Below are 7596 nucleotides of genomic sequence, written 5' to 3' on the forward strand. Positions count from 1 at the left end.
TCGTGGTCGGTTGACTAAAAAAAAGGTCAACTTTCTCTCTCGGTGCCCAAAATGCAGTTTTTCCCTTCACATTGTCAGGTGGTTGACTAAACAAAATGGTCATCCTCCGGCTAAGCACCCGCATGAGCGTTACTTCGGTGCTGATTTACGGCATCTCAGTCGATTTTGACCGTAAATTTGGCCAAAATTCTCAAAAAAGAGGACAAAATCTCAAAAAAGAGGACAAATCCTCTTAAAAGAGGGTGTGTGCTAACCCTAGCTAACATGCGAATGCGGAGTGTGCTGCCAAAAGGCTCATTGGTGAGGATACCTTGACCCAAAAGAACCGTCTCATGTTGGCGGAAACCGGTATATATATGTGGAACTTTCCCTTGTCAATAGGCGCCTAAATGGATGACGTAAAATAACCGTGTCTTGGCAATCTGAACCACACCTTACAAATGCCACCCCTGGAGAAAAAGTATGCGCTCCCTGAAGAAATGCCAGTTTGAGTCGTGTGAATCGCACTGAAGAACCTTGTTTGTTTATTGTATTCATGGTGTTTGTCTACTACTATGGTACCAGGCCGATTATATTTATTTTTATTCCGTAGCTGACGACTTGCAGCACGGCCCACTTCTAGGCTTTTATAAGACAGCGCTTATATGTATGAGATGGCGAGGAGGAGCCTAGATAAACCTCTAACACTTAGTAGGAATTCTGGAGTCGACCACGGTCGGAATCCAACCCACACCCATTATTGTTGCAGCTGTAGATTATACCGCTACGCTATCTAGCCACCCCACTGAAGGAGTCCATTAGGTCTGGTGCGTTTCAGCGATTCCGAAATCTTTTGACCATATAGCTGACGGCAGGTCACGAAATAACAGCACACAACAAAGTAGGCCTAATTGATAACAACTGGCCGGCCCGAAGGCACATAAGTATTAATTACGGGCCTTAAATTTTCAAATACAGCAATGCCGTCAGTAACAATAACGGTCAATCTGAGCATGTGGGCTAGTAGGTATAGAAGCGTATTTCGTCTGATGAACCTGCTAGTGTTGTAATCTGAGTTCTAGGCTAGGTAGATAATACTAACTGGCATTGGCAGACGAATGTTTCTTGCGTTAGTCCTTGATCATGACTACGTCAACGTGAATGCAACAACAGTATTGCCTCAGATAGATATACTGGTCGAATATGTATGGAATATATACAGTAGGATATGGCAAATGACTCCGGCGTATAATTCAAATACACGGGCTAATATATGGTAAGTCACGTCATACGAGATGAAATACATAATCACGTGATAAATACAGACAGGAGAGGGAGACAGGGCTGCACATGCACATAGTTACAATTCGACAGCCAGATATGCAATTCCAATTTTATTGACCTAATCCAACCATGTATTTAATTTGTCTCGCGATACGCGCGAATAAACAACAACAGTAGCCCACAGCAACCAACTCTAACAAGAAAACGATCGTAGTAATAACGTACAACCATAGGCGCCGACTTTTATTTTTTTTACGAGGTGGCGAAGTCTTGTGACGTCATAATTGATCCATATCGATGACGTCATCGTCGCACGAAAACGCACTTAACTACATGTCGCTGGTGTACAGAGTTAAACCATTCGCGTGACGTTTTAATATCGGCCCTGCACTCATTAATATCAAACCATGCAGTGGAGTTATTAAATGGAATCTTAAAACGGTACGATCATTCGAAAGTGTAACTGCGGCCTGCCCTACCAGTCCGTCCGATCGAATGCATCGGACAAAAATCTTAATTTACGTCACTGAGAATCTGCAGTTGCATCAATGTTATTCACGCGCAATGCGCCGTGTGGCCTTGCAATTGCAAGTAACACACAACTCTCGAATACTTGAAGCAGACGATAATGATTACAAACGCGAAATTGCGCAGCCAATCATTAACTGTCTCTTGCAGTTTCTTGCTTCGCGTTGACCAACTCGCATCGCGGCAATTGTCTGCTGATTAAAAACAGCAGTTTGGGCGGCATTGATGCATTTTCCGATTTACGTTCGCGAAGCATTTCGGGAGTACATCGGTCAATTCGTAAATTCAATCTGCATGTCGACGGCCGCCAACACATAGGCTACTAATTGAATTACGTGTTGTCGGCCGCACAAATTTCCTTCTACGGCCGCATGTTGGCCACACCTGGGCTAGAATTAATTCCACTTCCGGGCGCATGCCGCGATCTTATCAATAGAAATCCACTGTCTATCTAATACCTAATAGTGTAATATTAGATATTGTTGTTCTCGATACGAGTACATCCAGCAATCAAGTTTATCGGAATGTGGAAGGTTCCCTGTTCAAACGAATCGAATAAAATCAGAATTTGTGCCACCCAGGATTTTTTGACGCATCAATATTTGACAATGGCATGTCATGTCCTACTGCATGTTAATAATGAAAGAAACACTGAAAAATGAATTTGTGCGACATTTTCGGAGTGCGAATGTATCAAGTAGATAACAAGAAATATGGATGATGGCAAATGAGAAAGCATGTATTCTAATCAGTATCACCACGAATGGGTTTTGAGTCCGACACCGTATTAAGTACCGTAGCTTACGTCGCGACAATTTTTTTCTTGTTATATCGGTGTTTAAGCTGTATTGCTTCGTTTCCCGAATAATGTCACTGGCAAAGCCTTTGTTAGAGAAACGAATCTGCGCAGAAATGAATTCCAATTTGCAGGCACACACCAACACACCCTCCAATTTTGCGCTGCGATTACCAAGACCCTCACGTAGCTAGCTAGCTCATGAATGGTTTTGTAAACGAATATGGGCGCACATAATTTAGATATCAGAAAAGCCGAAAGTCTAATTGGGCCTCTGGTCGGGAGTGGAGATCTAGGATGGTGCTTCTCAGCACACGCTAGGCGCGTAGCCAGTCGAAAAAAAGCGGGATTTGGATTTTTTTTCAAATTTACCAACACAGGATAAATTCAATTCGGGTCAAGTACATGTGTAAATCGCGATCATATAATCCCCTCATATTGACGATTTTGGGCGTATGATAAGCTTGCCAAAGAGTCAGGGAGTGCTGTGAATTTGCGAGTCCCTGATCTCTGGTGAACAATTCAATACACGCGCGTATCACGCAGTCTCGGCGACAGTTTTCACAAATCAAAATGTCCGAACTTGATGGCACTGATTTCAAACCTTTTTCGTCTTCAGAACTTGAGCCATGATACACATCTTCTGATCGTTACGTTCAAGTATCAGTTGGAATCAATTACGCACGGTAGAGTCTGTTTTCAGTGATTCCATGTTATTCAGTTTCGCGATGTCGCTTTTTAACCAATATGATATAAAACGATCACTAATTAACGTAAACTCGACCGCATTGTCTCCAAACCAGCGAGATATAGGAGCCAAAGCATGCTAGGCCCGAGACGCGATAGTTATGTCAGCAATGATATCTTTCACACGAGGCCTATTGCAGATGCTATTGTGTAGGCCAGCGATGATATTGTGCACACCATGCCGAAGCCGCCAATGCATATTCGATTGCGCAGGCAAGCGATAATATAGTGTGAACTGGGCCTATTGCAGATGCGATTATTCAAGCCTTCGGAACCAGGCGCTCGAGACGCGATAAATGAGGCTGGCGAGGATTGCCACGCGGGCGGCAATGAATGACCTAATTTCGCGACCATCTCAGCAGGAGATCATCACAGACTCTTCTCGCAAATCTTAAGCGCGGAACACTGATAAGTGATAACACGAATATTGAATTGCAACTGAATATTAGAGTTAGAATTATCATTTCAAAATGACGGGGTTTCGCGTTACAAATAGGGAAGTTCGACCCCCCCCCCCCCCCCGAAACCACAGTGGCTACGGGCCTGCCACGCGCGCGTATCGAAATCGAAGACGTCTCTAACGAGGTCGCATCGATTCGCCTGATTACTAATCACTGGTCACGAATCACTTGGACGTTTGAGCATTTTGTATCAAGTCGGCGCCTATCCGTAGAACGCAAAGGGGGTCACGGAGGGCGGTTCATAACCATATGTGGGACCCAAGACCAGTGTTGGGGACTGACGAAGTGCTATTACTCTCTACTCGGTATACAGTTATAATTGGCGGCCCCCATAATGATAGCTTCGTCACTTTAACACTTTTATGAAGACAACAAAAGTTTGCGAAAAATTCAAATTGGGTCACGAGTCACTCCATATTTTTCGTGCGTCGAGTCGAATCAGACCTTCGAAAAATCTGACTTGAGTCAAGCCATGACCATCAACTATAGTCGAACTTCTGGATTATATGTATAGGCCTACTCCGAGTTGCGTGATTGTAAATGAGCCAAATTTGATGGGCAGCTTTCATGATCGCGCCAGCAAAATTTACAATATTCTGGTATTGATAAATATGAAGTTAAGACACCCACCTCCTATATCTATACGTTGCATTGTACACCTATTGTGATTTGAGCGGATGAAAATATAATAGAAGAGCCGATTGTATTGTATTGTATTGAGGAGTTCTGAATTAATAAATACAACGAATGAATGCATGGAATGACTGCTAATCTGGCTTTTCGATCGGTAGGCTGGATCTTCTGCATGCTTCTTCCTTAGCACGCTTAGGGTAGACCCAGATGGGTGTCTGATTTCAAAGACTACTCATATCCTTTTGATACCTTATTAACTTTTCATTGTATCTCAATCTTGTGGAATATTGAATTAGATGAAAATTATATTGGTAAAGTTTACTGAACTGAACTGGCTCATATACCACAACCACGATATTGGTTGAGCAATGAGCTGAGCATGGATAAGTTAACTTCATCAAGTCGTTTCAACTGCCTACTTTCTTTTCACTGTATTGCGAGTCTTTTGGTATCATGAATTGGTAGAAATAAAATAACTTTAAAATTGATGATGATGACTACCCTTCTATATAGCTTAGTTTTCCGTGCAGATCTTTTAATTAAGTGAGTCTCAAAGCAGACAGGACAGGTGTAGGCAGCCAAGCATCACGGCCCTCATCAAAAAGCCCAGATTTGGATTTGGATTTCACCGAATTGAAAAATTTACCAAAAAAATTAACTATTTCTGCTCTATGCTATATGATTTTGATCTGAGATTTTTTCCAGCCAGAAAATACATGGAATTTGTAATAATTTTTAATTTTTACGTGATACTTACATGAATTCAAGCGATAGCTGGATGCTGACTTATTTTCTGGCATGCCATGAAAGACATTCTAGTCGAGGTTTTCTTTTGATCTTGGATTTGGATTCGAATCGCAAAATATGGATTTGAAAAGTACCAAAATTGACTAATCCATAGCTAAACAAAATGCAAACAAAATAATGCTAGATGAGGGAGCGGGTGGAGACCGTGGAGTATGTTCGTAAGGAAATAACTGGTACTACTATAATAACACTATAATAATATAACAACAGTTGTAGTGATTTTGTACCCTAACCATGTAATGAGTTGAATAATTTTAGAATGCAAAACTCTTCGGGAATGTTTAAAAAGAGAAATTAGTGGTTAAAGAATTAATGTGACCACTCCAGCTCCAGGTCTCCAGCTGAAATCGATTACCAGGGTGATATATAAGGCAGACGTTGACATCTACATTCGCAAGGGATAATGCTTTCTCGTCGATAGGTATTCTACTAACAATTTTAAGTTATTTATCAAAACATTAGGTCACCCGTCACTGACAGTGTAGGCTACTTTATGAACTGATTCAACGCCGAAATACAAGCAATTTCTTCTAAATGAATGCTATAGTCAGCCTTCGGGATTAGGATCACTGGATCACAACGTAACATATCGATCTCGCCTTCCGCTACATGCCACCTCATTTTGTCTCTGCCTTTTATATTCTCTGCTTTACTTTTCATTCAATTTGCATGCCTCTTCTCTACTTCGCCTAGGCCAAGGTGGGTGTCTGATCTGATCAGTGATCACTGATCTCGAAGACAACTCCAAGTCGTTTTGGCACCTTCCTATCTTTTCATTGTGTGACTGTATGGAATCAGTGTCCTGCGCTCACACTATACGTTTTATTTTTTATTTAATTACTTAAACTTGGAGAATCGGCACTTCTTCGATGGCAGTCAGAGATCGAAAAGTGTTCACCATGATCACCAATGAATGTTTTCCATGAACATGAACAAAAATTTATAAATGTCAAAATGTATTGTTTTGGCGTTTGGAGAGGGTTAGGATCAAAGTTGGGTTTAGCGTATCCTAAGATTAGGGTTGGAGTATTAGGGTGGGGGAGGGGGATATTAGGGTGGGAGGTTGGTTAGGATCAAAGTTGGTGTTAGGGGGGATATTAGCGTTGCGGGAGGGGGATATTAGGGTTGGGGGAGAGGGAGATTGGAGGTGGGGTAGGGTATCCCAAGATTAGGGTTGGGGAGATATTAGGGTTAGAGGGAAGGGGGAATATTAGGGTTGGGGGAAAGGGGGATATTAGGGTTGGGGAAAGAGGGGTTGGAGGTGGGTTCGGATCAAGGTTGGGGTTAGATTAACGCTAACCGGGGTTTAAGCCACCTCCAATCTCCCCTTCCCCCTACCCTAATACCCCCATCCCAACCCTAATATCCGTCTCCAAAGGCACAAAAAAACAAATTCAGAACCATCGCTGCTCACGCCTGTATGGAATCAGTGTCATGTGCTCACACTATTTTTATTTTTTAATCATTTTTATTAAATTATTGTAACTTATAAATCATCGCTGCTCACCTGATATATATCAGGCAAAACGTACCTAGATTCCACTAGGATTGTGTCACAGTTTTGTGGTGTTTTGAAAATGAAAATATTAACAAACTGACACTGATACAATAATCTCTGAAATTGTATGAAGATTGAAGTTGACTTTTAAATTTAATGGACATTGCTGATTGAAGTTAGCTTTTAAATTTAATGGACATTGTCAGACGATCAATTTCTAGAGTTTGCGATTATTAGCTAAAAGATACGCTTGATATTTAATTTGGTTATGTTGCATCTGATGCTTATCTGGATTTGTAGGTTTAGATTGAAATTGGATTGTTGAAATGTAATTAAATTCAATTTATTGCTAAAAATTTCATCATTTTTTGGGTTTCAAGTATTTTATTCATCCATGTATCATGGGAAAGGAAACATGAAATTGAAAATAAATACATTCGCGACTTAGGTCACCTCGAATATAAATGAATATAAACGGATCAATACCCGCCATTTACGGTGGCGGGAACAAGATTGAATTACACCACAAGACTGTGATGTCAAAATATCTTGGAGTAGTCTTCGAAATCAGACATCCACCTGGCCTAGGTCATGTAAAAAAGGAGACATGCACAGTGCACACTGAATGAAAAGTAAAAGAACATAATATGAACAAAAGATGGTGGCATGTGTCGGAAGGCGAAATCGATATGTCAGGCCATGGTCCGGTAAACTAGAGGGCTGAATATAGTATGATTCATTAGAAATTGTTTGTATTTCGACTTGAATGTGGACATGCTTGATGACTATCGAATAGCCTATTTGATAGAGAGATGATCTCTTTTGTCTACCATGTGGTAGTTGGACGGCGTGTGTCATACTTT

Source organism: Botryllus schlosseri, chromosome 6, assembly GCF_051294905.1.
Source record: "Botryllus schlosseri isolate E-star chromosome 6, Bs_hap1, whole genome shotgun sequence".
NCBI classification, from domain to species: domain Eukaryota; kingdom Metazoa; phylum Chordata; class Ascidiacea; order Stolidobranchia; family Styelidae; genus Botryllus; species Botryllus schlosseri.